The 20,783-nt window shown below is 45.8% G+C and overlaps 1 protein-coding gene across 6 annotated transcripts in view; it reads left to right on the forward strand.

The window, feature by feature from the left end:
• The window catches only part of sh3tc2 (SH3 domain and tetratricopeptide repeats 2), a 133,376-nt gene that overhangs the window by 15,739 nt on the left and 96,854 nt on the right, over positions 1–20,783 (forward strand). The window contains exon 1 of one of the 6 annotated variants that reach the window (XM_038795531.1): positions 9,364–9,384. The exons of the other annotated variants lie outside the window; for them this stretch is intronic. The gene's annotated coding sequence lies outside the window, so the exon portion shown is untranslated. Of the gene's footprint in view, positions 1–9,363; positions 9,385–20,783 lie in introns of those variants that run through there. 6 annotated transcript variants of the gene reach the window in all.

Consider the following 20,783-nt stretch of genomic DNA (forward strand, 5'->3'; position numbering starts at 1 on the left):
TGGAGATTTTGTATTTAGTTCCCTCTTCTAAATCATTAATATGTATGTGACAAACTGGGGTCCCAGCACCGATCCCTGCGGTACCACTAGTCACTGCCCGCAATTTGGAAAAAAGACCTGTTAATTCCTACTGTTTGTTTCCTGTCTACTAACTAGTTTTCTGTACATCTCAGTACACTACCCTTAATCCCATGTGCTTTAATTTTACATGCTGACCTCTTATTGAAAGCCTTTTGAAAGTCCAAATAAATCATAACCACTGGTTCCCCTTCATCAACCAAACTAGTTGCACCCTCAAAACATCCAGTAGATTTTTCACGCGTCATTTTCCTTTCATGTATCCAGGCTGACTCTGTCCAATCCTGCAACTGTTTTCCAAGTGCTGCGTGACAAAATCCTTGATAATGGAGTCTAGAATTTTCCCTACTACTGATGTCAGGCTTACTGGTCTTTAATTCCCTGTTTTCTCTACCTCCCTTTTTAAACAGTAGAGTTAAATTACCCACCCTTCAATCTGTAGGAACTGTTCCAGAGTTCATTAACTCTTGGAAGATGACCACCAATGCATCCACCATTTTTGAGCCACTTCCTTATGTACTCTGGGATCTAGATTATCAGGCTCTGGGGAATTATCGGCCCTCAGTCGCCCCATCAAATTCCCAAATAGGATTTTTCTACTAATACTGTGAGGGACCTCCATTTATCCTTGCCTATCTTTTTCTTTTCACATATCTATAGAAATGTTTACAGTCGGTTTATGTTCCCCACAAGCTTACTCTCTAACTTTAGTTTCTCCTTCTTAATCAATCCCTTGGTCCTTCTTTGCTGAATTCTAAACTGCTCCCAATCCTCAGATCTGACCATTTTCTTGGTAAATTTCTCAGTACACTACCCTTCTTCCTTGGCTTCTTCCTTGGATCTAATATTATCTAAAATTTCCTGTTGTGCCGGACAGGAATAAACAATTAGAACATAGAACATAGAACAGTACAGCACAGAACAGGCCCTTCGGCCCTCGATGTTGTGCCGAGCAATGATCACCCTACTTAAACCCACGTAACCCATATCCCCAACAATCCCCCCATTAACCTTACACTACGGGCAATTTAGAATGGCCAATCCACCTAACCCGCACATCTTTGGATCACAGTTCACTCAGGCACTCCTTAAATATTTGCCATTGCCTATCCACTGTCATACCTTTAAGTAATGTTTCCTACTCCACCATAGCCAACTCGCACCTCATATCTTTGTAATTTCCTTTATTTGGATTCAGGACCCTAGACTCCGAATCAACTTGCGTCACTCTCCACCTTGATGAAGAATATATGGTCGTTGATTGCCAAGTGGCCTTGCAAACTAGATTGCCAATGATTCATTTCTCATTGCACAATGCACAATCGAGGATGGCCTGATTTCCAGTTGGTTCCTCACCGTATTGATCCAGAAAACCATCCCATACACACTGCAGGAATTCCTCCTCTGTGGTATTGTCTAATTTAATTTGCGCAATCTATACCCAGATTAAAGTCACCCATAATTACAGATGTACCTTCATCAAAAGTATCTCTAATTTCCTGTTTAATGCCATTCTCAACATTACTACAGTTTTTGGTCTATATACAACCCCCACTAAGATCTTTTTGCCCCTTTGTGATTCTCAGCTCTACCCAAACAAATTCCACATTATTGGAGCTAAGGGGCTGGATTCTCTGTTTTGGAGACAAAGTCACCATGCAGGCGTGAAAACTGTGGTCCTTTACACCAGGAAAACTGGTGTCAAAAGGCCACCGATTCCTCGTTTTACTGGGGGCTAGCAGGGAGCTGGTGTAGAACTTGTAGCTCTAGATGCCAATACAGCCCCCAGCATTTCCGGTTCAGCGGCCACGCAGTGCTCCATGGCGGACTCAGCCTGCGGACCTGGACCGTCAAAGTAGTGCCCCCTTCGACTGCTCACGCGGACCCTCCCCCGACTGTGGCGCCGCCGGACTGAGTTCGCAGCCGCCACATGAGGATCCCGGACAGCGTGAGCACACTTAAACCACGACCTCGGGAATTCGGCCGGTGGGCAACGGAGCATCGTGGGGCGGACCTCAGGCAATGTCCTGAGGCGGTGGATGCTCGGTGCGGGAGTACACCGCTTTTCAGGGGGCGGAGAATTAAGATATCGCCACCGCTCCCGATTTCGCTCCCAAAACTGATTCTCCGCCCCGTTGCCGAATGTGATTTTGGCGTCAGGGAGCAGAAAATCCAGCCCAATATCTTTCCTCTCTATTACGTTAATTTCTCCTTCAACCAGCAGTGCGACTCCACCACCTTTTCCATTTTTATCTGTCCTTCCTAAATACTGAATAAAAATGAATGTTCAGTTCCTATCCCTGATCACCCTGCAGCCATGTCTCCGTAATCTTGATTATATCATGCCAATTTACATCTATGCGATTAATTCATTCACTTTATTGCGAATGCTCCGCATATTAAGGCACAAAGTCTTGAGACTTGTGTTTTTAATATTACTTGTCCCGTTCCCAGTATTGTTCACTGTGGCTCTGTTTGAATCAGGCCCTTGGTTCTCTGCTTATCACTTTTCTTATTCCCCTTCCTGCCTTTTGTTTTTGTCCTTGATTCCCCCTATTCTGACTCCTTGCATAGGTTCCCAACCCCCAGTCATTTTAGTTTAAACCACCCCCAATCACTCGAGCAAAGACTCCTCCCAGGACATCAGTCCTGGTCCTCCCCAGGAACAAACCGTCCAGTTTGTACTGGTCCCACATCCCCAGGACTGGTCTCAATGCTCCAGGAATCTGAAACCACAGGTGTTGGGCTCCCCCACCCATCTTGGGGATATCTCCCCAATATACACTTGGAAGTTATAGGGAACAAGCAGCAAACTAACCAGCAAAGTGTACAAAACAGGAAATAATAAAAACATTAGCTGCAGGAGTGGTGGGATTTCAGGCTAGATTGTACTGTTTTAATTATACAGTGCTGCAGACAGATAATTATATCTATTTGAAAATCACCAGCCCCCTCATTCATTCTTAAATTGCAATGGCAGGCGTTACCTGTCTTCCAAGGTTAAGCACATTATAAAAGGTGATGAAAGATTGTTCTCGGAAGCTTAATCTGTCAGTGATAGGAACTGAAAGGCAGTGAGCACAGTGGTAGTAAAAGGTGAAAGGATACCATTTAAACTTTCACTTTAACCTTTGAATAAAATAAATATTTAAAGCAACACCGTAATTGATAAACTGCGTATCGGTAAAATTAATTTACAATCTACATTCCTGAACACTTTGACAGTGAGAAATCATGAGGAATTTCGAATATATTCACATCCATTTAATTGGCCAATTTGGTTTTGGTTCATGATCTCAAGGATTGCTTAGCTGCAGGTAATTGTTTTTTCATAAACTCTCCAATAAACACACTGGGTGTTTTTCAAACATTTTTGCCTGGGACTCATTTGTACCAACCGGGCATCCTTCAGAACCCACGCTGGCCAGCCGACCTTCACAACCCATGACCCCTGAACTTTGAGACAGACACCACCCGAATTCCATGACCCACCATTTTTGCTTATTTATAGAACATACAGTGCAGAAGGAGTCCATTCGACCCATCGAGTCTGCACCAATCCACTTAAGCCCTCACTTCCACCCTGTCCCCGTAAGCTGACTCCTAACCGTTTTGGACACCATGGGCAATTTAGCATGGCCAATCCACCTAACCTGCACGTCTTTGGACTATGGGAGGAAACCGGAGCACCCGGAGGAAACCCACGTAGACACGGGGAGAACATGCAGACTCCGCACAGACAGATACCCAAGCTGGGAATCGAACCTGGGACCCGGCGCTGTGAAGCAACAGTGGTATCCACTTGTGCTACCGTGCTGCCCCTAAATGCGACAGGTGAGCCTGCTTGATCCTCATGATCATAATTGCTTTGTCATTCAGCGTTACATTTCTGCTTAGGACTTCAGGTGATGATTTAATTTTATGCTGCATCTTTTGAAAGAATTCAAGAGGTTTGTCCTAGAACTCGCCATGCTTATTCTTCAAGTGACAACAAAGTTTGGAGGGTTTTAATCTTTCATTTGTCAGTACCTCTCTGCATATAACACACATGGGCTTTGCATCCTGATATGCATTGGCACAATTAATAAAGCCAGAACTCAAGAAATCACCTTTATATGGTTTTGTTCCTGATTTCAGCTTCTTCTTAATGGGTTGTTCATCAGAGGCCCTGAAGTTTATACCAGCACTGCTTTGCCCTACCATGTACACTCCTGTGAAGCTCTCTCCAGCAGATTCAGTTGTGAGATCCTGATTTGTCTGTATCTCTGACCCTCTCTTTCTTATTACAAATGATCCATCTTAAGTTCTTCACACACTCCTCTTGCTTGCTGGATGGCATCTACAGAATGGAGGAATCTCTCCTCCATGATTTTGAAGCCGAAGCACGGATGGCATGACGTCGGTATACGTGCTGGGCAAATGACCTGTTCTCTGCCGCCACTTTTGCCGTTTTAAAAAAGAAATTTGGTCCTAGGGCAGCGCGTTGAGGTCAGGAGAAGATAGTACTGGGGCAGCGGCTTGACCTAAGGATGTGGCAGTCTGCCCCACTGGGCACCGGGCCTGCGCACTGCCGAATCCACCTGATGGTGCATGCATGCGGGAGGCATTCTCTTTTTTTTTAAAACAGCTCATGGAGCCCCATGAGTTTTTTTTGTGAAGACTGATCATTTATAATACACCATCCTCGTCACACGATTTCAAACACTCATACAGATTTCACATGCTGGTTCTTAAATTCCACGAGCCCTGCCCCAGAGGAGAAAAACAGGTCATTTATTTTCTGTGATTGCTATTTGTGTCGTCTTCTTGGATCTCAGTTTGAAGAACAAAAAAATTGCCGTATATGTAGCTATCACAAATGTCCCCCTCCCTGTGATGGTGGAGGCTTTGAAGTATTTGTGGGAGCCAGTCAACTGATGCTTACTGCCAGCATCGTGACCCGCCATTCTCACTCTTCACTCAGCCGCTCTCCGTGTCCTTAACGGGCCCCGAGCTCCAAAATTCCCATCGGCGGAAGTACCACCCCCACTTCCTCCTCCCATTGGTCAGCAGAACAATGAGACATGGAAGTTTTGTGAGGAAAGCTAATCACCCATTGGATAATCTTGGTGCCAATAGAACATAGAACGATACAGCGCAGTACAGGCCCTTCGGCCCACGATGTTGCACCGACATGGGAAGTCAAAAACTAAAGGCCATCTAACCTACACTATGCCATTATCATCCATATGCTTATCCAATAAACTTTTAAATGCCCTCAATGTTGGCGAGTGCACTACTATTGCAGGTAGGGCATTCCACGGCCTCACCACTCTTTGTGTAAAAAACCTACCTCTGACCTCTGTCCTATATCTATTACCCCTCAATTTAAGGCTATGTCCCCTCGTGCTAGTCACCTCCATCCGCGGGAGAAGGCTCTCACTGTCCACCCTATCTAAACCTCTGATCATTTTGTATGCCTCTATTAAGTCACCTCTTAACCTTCTTCTCTCTAACGAAAACAACCTCAAGTCCATCAGCCTTTCCTCATAAGATTTTCCCTCCATACCAGGCAACATCCTGGTAAATCTCCTCTGCACCCGTTCCAAAGCTTCCACATCCTTCCAGGGGCTGGTTTAGCTCACTCAGCTAAATCGCTGGCTTTTAAAGCAGACCAAGCAGGCCAGCAGCACGGTTCGATTCCCGTACCAGCCTCCCCGGACAGGCGCCGGAGTGTGGCGACTAGGGGCTTTTCACAGTAACTTCATTGAAGCCTACTCGTGACAATAAGCGATTTTCATTTCATTTCATTAATGAGGCGACCAGAACTGTACGCAATACTCCAAATGCGGCCGTACCAGAGTTTTGTACAGCTGCAACATGACCTCATGGCTCCGGAACTCAATCCCTCTACCAATAAAGGCCAACACACCATAGGCCTTCTTCACAACCCTATCAACCTGGGTGGCAACTTTCAGGGATCTATGTACATGGACACCGAGATCCCTCTGTTCATCCACATTACCAAGTATTTTACCATTAGCCAAATATTCTGCATTCCTGTTATTCTTTCCAAAGTGAATCACCTCACACTTCTCTACATTAAACTCCATTTGCCACCTCTCAGCCCAGCTCTGCAGCTTATCTATGTCCCTCAGTAACCTGCAACATCCTTCCACACTGTCTACAACTCCACCGACTTTAGTGTCGTCTGCAAATTTACTCACCCAACCTTCTGTGCCCTCCTCTAGGTCATTTATAAAAATAAAAAACAGCAACGGCCCCAGAACAGATCCTTGTGGTATGCCACTCGTAACTGAACTCCATTCTGAACATTTGCCATCAACCACATCTTTCAACTAGCCAATTGTCTTCTTTCAACTAGCCAATTTCTGATCCACATCTCTAAATCACCCTCAATCCCCAGCCTCCGTATTTTCTGCAATAGCCGACCGTGGGGAACCTTATCAAACGCTTTACTGAAATCCATATACACCACATCAACTGCTCTACCCTCGTCTACCTGTTCAGTCACCTTCTCAAAGAACTCGATAAGGTTTGTGAGGCATGACCTACCCTTCACAAAACCATGCTGACTATCCTTAATCATATTATTCCGATCTGGATGATTATAAATCGTATCTCTTATAATCCTCTCCAAGACTTTACCCACAACAGACGTGAGGCTCACCGGCCTATAGTTACCGGGGTTACCTGTACTCCCCTTCTTAAACAAAGGGACCACATTTGCTATCCTCCAGTCCTCTGGCACTATTCCTGTAGCCAATGATGACATAAAAATCAAAACCAAAGGCTCAGCAATCTCTTCCCTGGCTTCCCAGAGAATCCTAGGATAAATCCCATCAGGCCCCGGGGACTTATCTATTTTCACCTTGTCCAGAATTGCTAACACTTCTTCCCTACGCACCTCAATGCCATCTATTCTAATAGCCTGGGTCTCAGCATTCTCCTCCACAACATTATCTTTTTCCTGAGTGAATACTGACGAAAAGTATTCATTTAGTATCTCGCTTATCTCCTCAGCCTCCACACACAACTTCCCACCACTGTCCTTGACTGGCCCTACTCTTACCCTAGTCATTCTTTTATTCCTGACATACCTATAGAAAGCTTTTGGGTTTTCCTTCATCGTACCTGCCAAAGACTTCTCATGTCCCCTCCTTGCTCTTCTTAGCTCTCTCTTTAGATCCTTCCTCGCTTCCTTGTAACTATCAAGCGCTCCAACTGAAACTTCACGCCTCATCTTCACATAGGCCTCCTTCTTCCTCTTAACAAGAGATTCCACTTCTTTGGTAAACCACGGTTCTCTCGCTCTACCCCTTCCTCCTGCCTGACTGGTACGTACTTATTAAGAACACGCGATAGCTGTTCCTTGAACAAGCTCCACATATCCAGTGTGCCCAACCCTTGCAGCCTACTTCTCCAACCTACACATCCTAAGTCATGTCTAATGGCATCATAATTGCCCTTCCCCCAGCTATAACTCTTGCCCTGCGGGGTATACTTATCCCTTTCCATCACTAACGTAAAGGTCACTGAATTGTGGTCACTGTCTCCAAAGTGCTCACCTACCTCCAGATCTAACACCTGGCCTGGTTCATTACCCAAAACCAAATCCAATGTGGCCTCGCCTCTTGTTGGCCTGTCAACATATTGTGTCAGGAAACCCTCCTGCACACATTGTACAAAGAACGACCCATCTAATGTACTCAAACTATATCTTTTCCAGTCAATATTTGGAAAGTTAAAGTCTCCCATAACAACTACCCTGTTACTTTCGCTCTTTTCCAGAATCATCTTCGCCATCCTTTTCTCTACATCCCTAGAACTATTAGGTGGCCTATAGAAAACTCCCAACAGGGTGACCTCTCCTTTCCTGTTTCTAACCTCAGCCCATACTACCTCGGAAGAAGAGTCCCCATCTAGCATCCTTTCCGCCACCGTAATACTGTCCTTGACTAGCAGCGCCACACCTCCCCCTCTTTTGCCCCCTTCTCTGAGCTTACTAAAACACCTAAACACCTAAACCCCGGAACCTGCAACAACCATTCCTGTCCCTGCTCTATCCATGTCTCTGAAATGGCCACAACATCGAAGTCCCAGGTACCAACCCATGCTGCCAGTTCCCCTACCTTATTTCGTATACTCCTGGCATTGAAGTAGACACACTTCAAACAACCTACCTGAACACTGGCACCCTCCTGCGAAGTCAAATCTGTGCTCCTGACCTCTATACTCTCAATCTCCCGTACCCCAAAACTACAATCCAGGTTCCCATGCCCCTGCTGAGTTAGTATGGAGCAAAGCAAAATGCTGTGGCTGCAGGCAGTCGAGGCCGACATTCTCAACCTAAAAGCCGGTTGGGGCCTATGGGCACTTCTCCCGCGATTGGGAACACCACAACCGATCGCTCTGCAACCCTCCTGACAAGTGCCCGCGACCCACCCGTGGGTCGTGACCCTGAGTTTGAAAAACCCTGATTTACTGGTACTATCTGAAGCGCTAAATAATTTAAATTATGACCTTATCCCAACAAGATGTTGTGCCTTCTTTAATCTACTCAGGTGTTTTCTTTTCCAAGAATCAAGTTGTACAAAGACTTTCCTGCCAACTATGGATGAAGAAAATCTGGCAAAACAGCTTATTAATTGAAACATTATCTGAAAATTTCCAAACTAAATCCTGTGTTATCACCTGGTGACAGAGTGCATTGCTGTAGAATGTTTTCGGTTGTCTCCTTCCTCCTACCCATTACATATATTGCTTGTGACAAGACAGTTCCCGCTTCATGGGTTGAAACATCGCATAAGAATATAAAAACGTAAGACATTATTGACAAGATGCCATCATTTGAAAAAAAAACATGCTCTATTCTTTCCATTTGACTGCTTAATTTCAAAGAAGTTTCAATTAAAGTATATATAAGACAACAAAAAAAAGATTTGGCAACCCTGCCAATCCCTGGTGAGATCAATGCACTTGCTGTGTAGCTGCAATCCCCAGTGTTGTGTAATAAGCTGGTGTTTGTGTAGTCTCCACTAGTTACAATTTGGCTTCAACCCTGCATTGCTCAGAAACCAGTGAGTGAATTGACATTGTCTTGAAAATTCATCTTGTAAAATGAGGGAGCAGCCATGCCTTTGATAAGCCCATAACATGTGAAGCAATGTCTACAGTAGGTGTGTTTAAAAGACAAGAGAATGGGAGTGGCATGAAGGCATCTTTCACTGATTTAATGTTTGAAATATCATTTCAATGAGCTGGGATAATCAGGAGACTGTCCTTCTAAGTGTTGGCGAAGTTAAGGTTAGTATCTTATCAGGGAGAAATAGAACTATAGCCAGTTGAAGTAAATCTATGTGGACAAAGAGATAATTTGTTACTGTTACGAAGCCACACGAAATTCCTTAGCCTTCATTTCTTTTTCTGAATTAGTAGTCAGACTGTTTTGTTCCAGATATTTGAACCTTGACCAATTGAAGGCTTTGTTTTGATTATTTTTACCTTATCTCAGTAATTCTTATGGTTTGCATTTAGTGTTGCATAAGTTGGAGCCAGCTCAGAGTGAACTGATCTCAAACCCCAACCGTGGCCAGATCAGTCTGTCCCATCAATAAATATTTGGCAACGTTTTACTGGACTAGAAATGATGGAGAGCCCAGTATTATTTTTGTCATGGTGGCATATTCTGACCCAATTTAAATCATGCTGCTATATATTGGAACATAAATGAAAAAAAATACTGAAAATGTAGTTATGAAGGCACTGTCTCTTATAAAAATAACTTGATTAAAATGTTTTTTCCCTGAATGTCAGAAAAAGGGCCAAGCTGTATTCCTTTCCCATTTCTAGCCAACCCTGAGAAGGTGGTAGCAGACATTCTCCATCAATTACTGCCTACCTTATGATGCGGTTAGGTAGGAAAATCGAGGGTATTAATCGAAAAATAATAAAGGCAGTGATAAATGTGCAAGTCAAGGTATCTGTGAGTTACAATGGAGTTTAGAGAATTCTGAGTGTCAAAGGAAGATTGCTGAACCTTTGTTTGAGATGGTCATCAGCTGTCACTTATGTGGCACATGTGTTACCTGCCAATTGTCTTCCCAAGCTGAGATGTTGTTCAAGTCTTGCTGTAAACTGGCATGAGTTGCTTCATTATCTTGGGAGCAGGAACATAAGTTGATAAGGCAGTAATTTGTGAAATTTATCTTGTAATTTTGTAAACTGGATATATAAAATAGATTTGATATCAGTTTGATGCCGTTCTGGAACAAGGTGTGGTTAGCTGATACACAGGTCTTCAATACAGCAACTGGGAAATTATCAGGACCAAGAACCTTTGTTGTGTCAAGTGCATTCAGGCTCTTTTGTGTATCACATGGAATGCATCAAGTTGGCTGGAGACCAGAATCCATGGGAAGGGTGGGTAGAACCACCGACGCAGAAACGTCGGTTGAAGACATTTACAAACAATTCACTCTTGTCCCTTGTAATCGTGTGTTGAGATATGCTCATGGGTTCTCTTTCTCCTGTTAGCTACTCAATCCTCCATCATTATTTTCTGAGATTGTCTTATATCCATTAGTTGTGGGACCACTTACCTCTAACTTTAATTTCTACTTGCAGTATTCAGCACAGAGGTAGTGCTATGCTTTTTTCTGTTTGTTCATGGGATGTGAGCATTGCTGGTAAGCACAGCATTTATTGCCTATTGCCATTGGCCTTGAGAAAGTAGTGCTCATCTGTCTTCTTGAACTGCTCCAGTTTGTGTGATGTAGGTATGCCCACAGTGTTGTGAGGGAAGGATTCCCAAGATTATGACCAAGCAACAGTGAATGAACATAGAACATACAGTGCAGAAGGAGGCCATTTGGCCCATCAAGTCTGCACTGACCCACATAAGCCCTCACTTCCACCCTATCCCTGTAATCCAATAACCCCTCCTAACCTTTTTGGTCACGAAGGGCAATTTATCATGGCCAATCCACCTAACCTGCTCGTCTTTGGAATGTGGGAGGGAACCCACGTAGACATGGGGAGAACGTGCAGACTCCGCACAGCGGAGAATCAAACCTGAGACCCTGGTGCTGTGAAGCCACAGTGCTATCCATTTATGCTACCTTGCTGCCCAAATGAATGGCAATATATCGACAATCCAGCTTGGTCTGCGACTTGGTGGGGAACTTGCAGGTGGTACTTCCCATGCGTCTACTGCCTTTCTTCTTCTAGGTGGTAGAAGTCATGAATTTGAACATGCTGTTGAAGGAGGCTTGCTGAGATGCTGCAGTGTAAGATGGTACACATTGCAGCCATAGTGCACCAGTGATAGTGGCAGTGAATGTTTGAAGGGGTGGCGATCAAGCAGGCTGATTTGTCCTGGATGGGCTGTTGGGCTTCATGGGCATTGTTGGGGCCAGACTCATCTAGGCAAGTGAAAAGTATTCCATTACACTCTTGACTTGTGCCATGTAGATGATGGGCAGGCTTTGCGGAGTCAGGAGGTGAGTTACTCTCTGTAGAATTTCCAGTCTCTGGCTTGTTCTTGTAGCTGTATTTACATGCCAATTCAGTTTCTGGTTACTGGTGATCCCCAGGATGGTGAGGCATTTGAAAGTGAAAATGCTGTTGAATGTCAAGAGGTGATGTTTAGAATCCCTCTATATTTATCGCTGTGCTCTCCTCGACTGACTCACACCTGGCCAAACCTGTTGGAAACTGTAAGGGGAGATAATTTGGCGGGGGGGAGGAGGGTCATTTGGCGGCAGGCCGCTAATAACATTGAAATCCATTCAAATTTATTAAAATCAGGGTCACGCCCTGTATTGGTATGAATTTTGCGACGCCGGTGCGCGATTCTCCAAGGTCGCGGGCCGCTGTACGCAGCGGGGCCGCCGATTTTCTGGCCTGGATGGGCCAAGCGGCTGCGCGGAAAAACCAGAGTCACGCCGGCGGCGTCCACACCTGGTCGCTGCCGGCGGGAACTCTGTGCGAAGGGTCGGGGGAGCGGCCTGTTGGGGGTGGAATGGGGGCTCCGTCCTGGGGGGCCTCCGATGGGGTCTGACCCGTGATTGGGGCCCACCGGTTGGCGGGCCGGCATCTTCCCCCCCCCCCCCCGGGTCTACTTTGTTGTGCGTCGGGGCCCTGAACCCCCGCGCAATGTTGCGTCGGGGCCGGAGTGTTCAGTAAGGCCACTGCGCAGGCGCGGGTTGGCGCTGCCCCTAGTGCGCGCCAGGAAGTAAGGCTGGAGCAGCATGAACCGCTCCAGCGCCGTGCTGGCCCCCTGTGCGGGCCAGAATCGCTACTGTCCGTGCCCATTTCGTGCCGTCGTGAAACGCGACGGCATTCACGACAGCGCGGACACTCTGTCCCGTGATCGGAGAATTGCGCCCACGATCCTCTGTCGAGAATTGTGTTTCTGGATTCTCGCAAGATTTTATGCTTACGCCGCCAATCCCGCGGGCTCAAGATTGTACCAACTGTGTCACCCTCACCTTCAAACCCACTGGAAGGGAGGTGTAAAATCCAGCTCCAGAATTTGTCTCAAGATATTATGGTGCTCAATGAGTAAGGAATATGCCAGAGGTTACAGACTGTAGTGACAACTTTTAAACAAAAACTTTTAAGAGATTGGTTTCGGCCCTTAGTTAGCTATGATTTTCATTAACCCTGCGAAGCACAATGGAATTGAAGTCATTCCTAGGTTTAATCAACTACCATGGGAAATTTACTTATGGCACTCCTGCACGCATTATTGAAGAATAACCAGAAGTGATCGTAGCAAGCTCCACTGGACAGAGCATTCAGGAAAGTGAAGTAACAGCTGCTGGCACACTACGATCCCACAAGGCCGCTGGCACTAACATGTGATGCCTCTCTGCACTGAGCAGGGTTAGTCCTCTCCAGTCGATGGGACAATGGCACCTAGCGACCAATTGCATTTGCATCACAAACCCTGGCAGAGGCAGGAACATGCATAGCTGATGCTGGTGCCCTGAGCCACCACTGCTACCCACATGCTTCTCCCCACCCCTCCCCCCATCCTTGCCGCCAGTAATGGGCAAAGGTATCATGACTTTAAACTTTATGGATGCCCTGCCCATATCTGCCAAGCAAATCCAGACATAGACTTAGAAATAATCCATGCTGGCAAAACTGTGCCACGCGATCCTAAGCAGTGGAATTCAAGGACACTTGATAGAGGACCTAAAGCCCTTCCTAGCTAACTGGCACAAGTTCAGCATGGAAGACGGCATCATCCTGTGGGGACCCTAAGTGGTCGTCCCTTGCCCAATCTTAAAGGGTGAGCACAGCAAGAAGTCTTACAACACCAGGTTAAGGTCCAACAGGTTTGTTTCAAACACGAGCTTTCGGAGCACGGCTCCTTCTTCAGGTGAAGGAGCCGTGCTCCGAAAGCTCGTGTTTGAAACAAACCTGTTGGACCTTAACCTGGTGTTGTAAGACTTCTTACTGTGCTCACCCCAGTCCAACGCCGGCATCTCCACATCATGGCAATCTTAAAGGAGCTACATAGTGGTCACACAGGAGTCTCCAAAATGAAGATGCTCACAAGGAGTTACGTCTGGTGGCCCAGGTGACTCCAACATTAAAAATTTGGTAAAACAATGCCCGTCTTGTCAGGAAAATCAGAAACTCCAACCATCGGCCTTGTGTAACCCATGGGAATAGCCAGGGGGTGCCTGAATATGGGTTACAAATTGACTTTGCCTGGTCGTTCATTGGGTTAATGTTTTCAATCTTGGTCGACACACATGTTAAATGGATGGGCATGCACAACTTCCAGCGCCATCATAGAGGAACTCCGGCAATCATTTTGTACCCATAGGATACCAGAGGTCCTTGTTTCCGACAACGGGACCCATTAACCAATGGAGAATTCCAGGCATTTGTGAAGTCCAACGGGATGAAGCATATCCGAAAGGAGCCATACTACGTGCCTTTCAATGGCCTGGCCGAATGGGTGGTCCAAACGTTTAAAGGCGTTGGCTCGCTGGCTCGCTCTACACCGAATTGGCTCAGCTCCTGTTCAATTACAGGATGATGCCACACATGGAGGTTGTGCCAGGAGAATTTATAATGGGTCGGCGCCTCTGGGCCAGATTCAGCCTGTTGTTTCCCAACCTAGGCGGGAAAGTGGAGTCGATCCAAGAGGCCCAATAAAAGAATTGCGACACCCGATGACCCAACAGGACCTTCAGACCGGGAGATACCGTCTATGTTTGCAATTTTAGAGATGGAGCCCCTTGGATCCTGGAAGTTATAGTGGAAAAGACTAGCCCCGTATTGTACAAGGTTAATCCCAGGGAAAGGACCGTAAAAAAACATATGGACCATCTCGGGAGCAGGAAACCCTCTACTGTGGAAACTACTTCAGGCGGGGCGACACCCTCAACATCCTTTGAACCTACCTCCAGGCAGGAGACTCAATCCATGTTAAACCAAAGAGTCATCACCAAGAGGACGAAGACTTAGGCTCAGAAATGGAGACTGAGATGACTAACCCATAGGTCCTTGACGCTTGGCTAGGAAACGACAATCTCTCATCCACTTTACGGCCCCAGATCCGACTCTGCTTACGGTGGGCTCAAGGCCATGTGCAAAGAGACAAAGGAGGCTTTATCATAGTGGTACTGAGGGGGACGATCGTAAGGGGAGTGACGGGGAGGATCAGGCCTTTGGGAGTGGGGGAATGTGATAACATTCACAAGGACCACGTGGAGTCACTTATCGATCTTCCCATGGAGCTTGTGGAAGTACGCGTTCCCATTGTAACAGGCAGAGGCCTGCCCAGCTAGGATTTGTTACCAAGCCCTTTAAATACCATCCCAGACCCGTACCATGAGTACTGTTAGTCCTGGGCTGGGACACTTGTGTTGTACGCTGGGGTGTGGCTATACTTTTGGGTTCAGAATAAATCTGTTAAATCCCCCTCTTGTCTCCTGGATTACGACAAGTTCATATGCAAAGCAGATTTTCCATTTTCTGGTGCTATTCTGCCTGTGATGTACTTCTTGTATCTTTCTGCTTCAAAATTTTAGACCTATTAATCTTTACTTCTTACCTGATGTTCAATTCCAGTTTTCTATATTAGGTGGATTAGACCGGAGTGATTAGGTGAAAAATCCAAACCGCAGGAAACTCTGCAGACATACATCAATTAGGGGAGGCAGTGGCCCAGTGGTATTGTCATCACTGGACTAGTAATCCAGAGACCCAGGGTAATGCTCTGGGGTCCCGGGTTTGAATCCCGCCATGGCAGTCAAGAGTCAACTGTATCGCTGTGTGGGTCTGGAGTCACATGGAGGCCAGACTGGGTAAGAGCGACAGATTTTGTTCCCTACAGGACATAAGTGAACCAAATTGTTTTTTAGGACAATTGTTTCATGGTCACCATTAGACTTGTAATTCTAGATTTTTATTGAATTCCAATTTCACCATTTGCGAGGTGGAATTTGAACCTGGATCCCAGAGCATTACTCGGGGTCTCTGGTTTATTAGTCCAGTGACAATACAACAATGCCACCACCTCCCCATATGCTCATGAAGTTGGCAACATGGCCAAATATTACTCCTCTCACTCCTGACTGCATTGTCAACCTTTCACAAGCTCCAAAATTATATTGCCTATGCATCCAACTTGTATATAACGAGAAAAGAAATTGCCCTCATTTGGACCTCTGGTGAACCTCACTGCATAGTTCACCCCAGTGAACTCTCTACCTCCCATACCTTGGTCAATTAGATACCCAAGTTATGATTCGTTGTTCAACCTTAAAAGCAAAATACCTTTATTATAAGGTACTTATTACAACCTTTTGTAAAGTCCCCACGTACTATGTCCATGGAACTACCTTCATCATCCCTTTCTGCTACTTCATTGAAGGGTTAGTCAGACATAGGTCCAGATTTTTGCTCCTGGGTTGGGTATGCAGAGATGACAGAATTGCGAAACTGACCTTTAAAATTGACAGCCTGTATTTACAAATTCTGATCCGGTGAGGGCAGGCTGGATTAAAAATTGGGCTCAGTGCCTGGATGACTGCAGATATGCTGGGTGCAAAGGTGGGCTGGGAGGAGGCCTATCTGTGTGCTTCAGTACTTTGTTGAATGCAATAGTAAAACTGATTAAAACAAAAATAATTCTCCAGCCCTCACCACCCCTCCCAATACACACACACACACCCGGTGCCCTATCCTTGCCAACCTATTGCCAGACTATTCTAACATATACTCCCCATCCACCTTCCATGCCCCATTGCCACTCAAAGCCATTCATGGCTGCCACTGCTACCCCCTATGCCCACACATCCCGATGGCCTTTGTTAGTCGCTGTACCAACTCAGTGCCAATTAATGTTTGCATGCTGCCAGCATCACCCTTTACTCTTATCCCCATCTTACCAGCACCTCTAGTATCCTACAAGGACAACCGCCCCCCTCCCCTCGCGAGACTAACATAAAATAATGTTGCCTATTGATGACATGACTATTTATCATTGATTTAAAAAACATCCAATACATGGAAATTCCAGGGCAGCACGGTGGCCTAGTGGTTAGCACAACCGCTTCACGGCGTTGAGGTCCCAGGTTCGATCCCGGCTCTGGGTCACTGTCCGTGTGGAGTTTGCACATTCTCCCCGTGTCTGTGTGGGTTTCGCCCCCACAACCCAAAAATGTGCAGAGTAGGTGGATTGGCCACACTAAATTGCCCCTTAATTGGAAAAAATAATTGGGTAATCTAAAATTTAAAAAAAAAAAAATACATGGAAATTCCTTCAACTAATCACTTATGAAAACAAATATTTCTATTCTATAACAGCTTAGAGCTTTCAATCAAACTGCTCACTTAGCAGGCGTCCAATGTGACAATGCTAGTTTTTAAAGTTAGTCATTGCAGAACAAATCCTATCATGGGAGCCTTCGGCTTCTGTCAAGAGACAGGATGAAATGTCAGGCAATGATTTCTTTTTTGAACACCAGACATTTTAAATTTAAGGCCCAGCAGAGTTAAACCCATTGATCGTTTTGACAGTTCCAATGTGTTTTAACAGCTCTTTGACAATTCCTCAACAGCTTGACAGTTCTATGAAGGCTTTGACAGTTACGCACAATCATGCCTATCTTTAACAATTGCCGTAACTCTTCCAAAGATATTCTGGGACCATATCCAAGAGGGTACTTTACTTCTCCAAAGACGTGCCCTGGGTCCCCAAACAAATCTAATGCTGATGTAATATGCATATAATAATAATGATAGTCTTTATTGTCACAAGTAGGCTTACATTAACACTGCAATGAAGTTACTATGAAAAGCCCCTAGTCGCCACATTTCGGCACCTGTTCGGATATACAGAGGGAGAATTCAGAATGTCCAAATTACCTAACAGCACGTCCTTCGGAACTTGTGGGAGGAAACCAGAGCACCCGGAGGAAACCCATGCAGACACAAGGAGAACGTACAGACTCTGCACAGACAGTGACCCAAGCCGGGAATCGAACCTTGGACCCTGGTGCTGTGAAGCCATAGTGCTAACCACTATGCCATTGTGCTGCATGTGCTGGGTTTCACATTTCTGGCCTACACAAATCCTACTTCAGCGAAGGGAGCTGATGATTTAATTAGCCAGCTGCCTCTGTTACCATACTCGTGACGTGTGTCTAGATTGTGGACAGTCTTTGGGGAGTCAGGAGACGAGTTACTCACCACAGGATTCCTAGCCTTTGACCTACTCTGTTAGCCACAGTGTTTATATGTCTTGTTCAGGTGTGTTTCTGGTCAATGGTAACTCCCAGGATGTTGATAGTCGGGGGATTCAGAAATGGTATTGCTATTGAATGTCAAGAGGCAATAGATTCTCTGTTCTTGGAGATGTCATTGCCTGGCACTTGTGTAGTGCAAATGTTACTTGCCACTTGTCAGCCCAAGCCTGGATATTGTCCAGCTTTGACGAAGAGTCACCCAGACTCAAAATATTAGCTCTGATCTCTCTTCACATATGCTGTCAGACCTGCTGAGATTTTCCAGCATTTTCTGTTTTTTTTGTCCAGGTCTTGCTGCATTTGAACATGGGCAGCATTCATATATGAGGAATAATGAATGGCACTGAGCATTGTGCAAACATCAGTGAACATCCCCATTCCGACCTTGAGGTGGGAGAAAGCTTATTGATAAAGCAGCTGAAGATGGTTTGGCCTGGGACACTACACTGAGGAACTCTTGTAGTGATATCATGAGACTGAGACTATTGAACTCCAACAACCATGACCATCTTCCAGATTCCCATTGAGTCCAGTTTTGCTGTCTTTGATGCCATACTCAGTTAAATTGCTGCCTTGATGTCATGGGCAGTCACTCTCGTTTCACCTCTGGAGTTCAGCTCTTTTGTCCATGTTTGAACGAAGGCTATAATGAGGTCAGGAGCTGAATGGTCCTGACAGAATCCAAACTAAATATCAGTTGAACAGGTTATTGTGAAGCAAGTGTTGCTCGATAGCACTGTTGATTACCCTACCAATTACTTCACTGATGATCGAGACTGGACTCGCGGCACATAATTAGTCAGGTTGAATTTGTCCTGCTTTTGGGATACATGACATACCTGGGCACATTCCTGGGTAGATGCCAATGTTTGTAATTGTACTGGAATAGCTTAGTTAGGGGCACATTCATTTTTGGAACATAAGTCTTCAGTACTATTGCAGGAAAATTGTCACCATGGATTTTTTTGGTTTCTTTCCACACCTATTGTACCTAATGATATAATGATCACTATTACCTGGATATTCTCACTTTTTTCTCCAGCACTTTATCCAACTCTGCTTCCTTATTTGTGCTAGAAACAAATTGATAAAAAAATGATCCCTTGTACTTATGCTTATGCTTACAACTTATCAACCGTATTTGTAACATTTCTTAAATGAATACACATGCCATGTTACTTTTCTTTTCACTGTACCTCGCTACACGTGTCAATAAACAAATCCAATCCTTTGTTTTATTTCTCCATCTAATTCCTGCCCTTTTACACTGTTCTTTGTTCTGTTGCTAATTGTCCCTCCTAGTTTTCTATGCACGTTGTCTTGCCTCTCTTCTCTACTGCCACATCCTTGTGCCCCTTCCTCACCATTTTAATGTAAGCTCTCTCTCTCTGCACTAGTTAATTTGTCAGTAAGGACATTGCTCTGGCCCTAGTCAGGAGCATATCGTCTTGCTCCAGAACTGATTACAATGCCCCAGGAATCTGAAGACCCTCTCTTCTACATTATTTAAATAGACAAACACTTACCAGGAAAGATAGACATTTGATATGGCATCCAGTTTATAGTTACAGATCGATTAGTGTGATTGTCGGCACAGTTCATGTGACCGAAAAATAGACGTGTTGCAATGTTTGAAGGTGTTGGGAAGTTCCATAAAGTGCTGCCTTTCATGCAGGAACTGAAAGCTGAGATTCACTGTGAGAAATTTGTACTCATGAAAAGGGAAAAGGCCTTTTACCCAAACAGGCCACCTCCTTTTAGTTAAATGCGAGGTTACCAGAGTTGTAAAATTCACGGGCGAAATTCTCCGACCCCCACGACGGGTCGGAGAATAGCGGGAGGGCCTTCCTGACATTTTTCCCGCCCTCCCGCTATTCTCTCCCCCCCCCCCCCCTTTCCTGCCCAACTCCCGACACGAATCGCTGCCGCCGTTTTTTTACGGCCGGCAGCTATTCACAGCTGTTCGATGGGCCGAAGTCCCAGCCCTTTACGCTGTTTTTACGAACGGCAAACAGACCTGGTCTGGCCGTTCGTAAAAACGGCGGGAACAACTCGCTTTTTATAACCATGGCACCGATTGGCACGGCAGTACCACGGCCGTGCCAAGGGTGCCATGGGCCCGCGATCGGTGGGCACCGATCGTGGGCAGCGGGCCCGATGCCCGCGCACTATTTGTCCTTCCGCCGCCCCGCAGTATCCATTCGCGGGGCGGCTGAGGGGCATCCCGGCCCGCGCATGCGCGGGTTTCGCGCAAATACGCGATGACGTCATCCGCGCATGCGCGGGTTGGAGTCTTCCAATCCGCGCATGCGCGGCTGACGTCATATGACGCGTCAGCCGGCGCTAACTCCGGCAAGCGGGCTTAACGAAATTCGTTAAGCCCGTGATGCCGGAGCTTGCGGCGTCGGGCTGCTAGCCCCGACCGGGGACCAGAATCGGTTCCCGGTCGGGAAGGGGCGCGCTGGCGTCAAACCCGTGCGATTTCTCCCGTTTTGGGAGAATCGCGCACCACATGTCCCACCTTATGATCTGAGTCTCAGACATTACACAGGAATAGTGAATGCTCTGTTGTGTTGATGACTTGTGGAGCTAGTCATCTCCAGGCAAATACAACCCATACTTTGTCTGTTCTTGCCCCACAGTAGAGTGTATTTTTTTTACAGTAGAAAAACATCCAAAATAGTTATGTTTAGGCTTGCAAATGAAGAATTGCTGGAGAGCTGCCTGTGACTTTAGAACAAATCCCAACAAGTCAAAAGAATGGAAGAAAGCTGAAGGGGAAATTCTTATTTCAAAATGCTGAGTTTATATTCTACCTTCAAGGTTCTGATAATGCCTTTTTCACCAGACATTAGAGAATGCATGACAACACAATTGGTTCTATTCCTACATTGGAATTGGGAACTTACTAATGTGGAATCACAGACA

The sequence above is a fragment of the Scyliorhinus canicula genome, chromosome 4 (assembly GCF_902713615.1).
Source record: "Scyliorhinus canicula chromosome 4, sScyCan1.1, whole genome shotgun sequence".
Classification (NCBI taxonomy): Eukaryota; Metazoa; Chordata; class Chondrichthyes; order Carcharhiniformes; family Scyliorhinidae; genus Scyliorhinus; species Scyliorhinus canicula.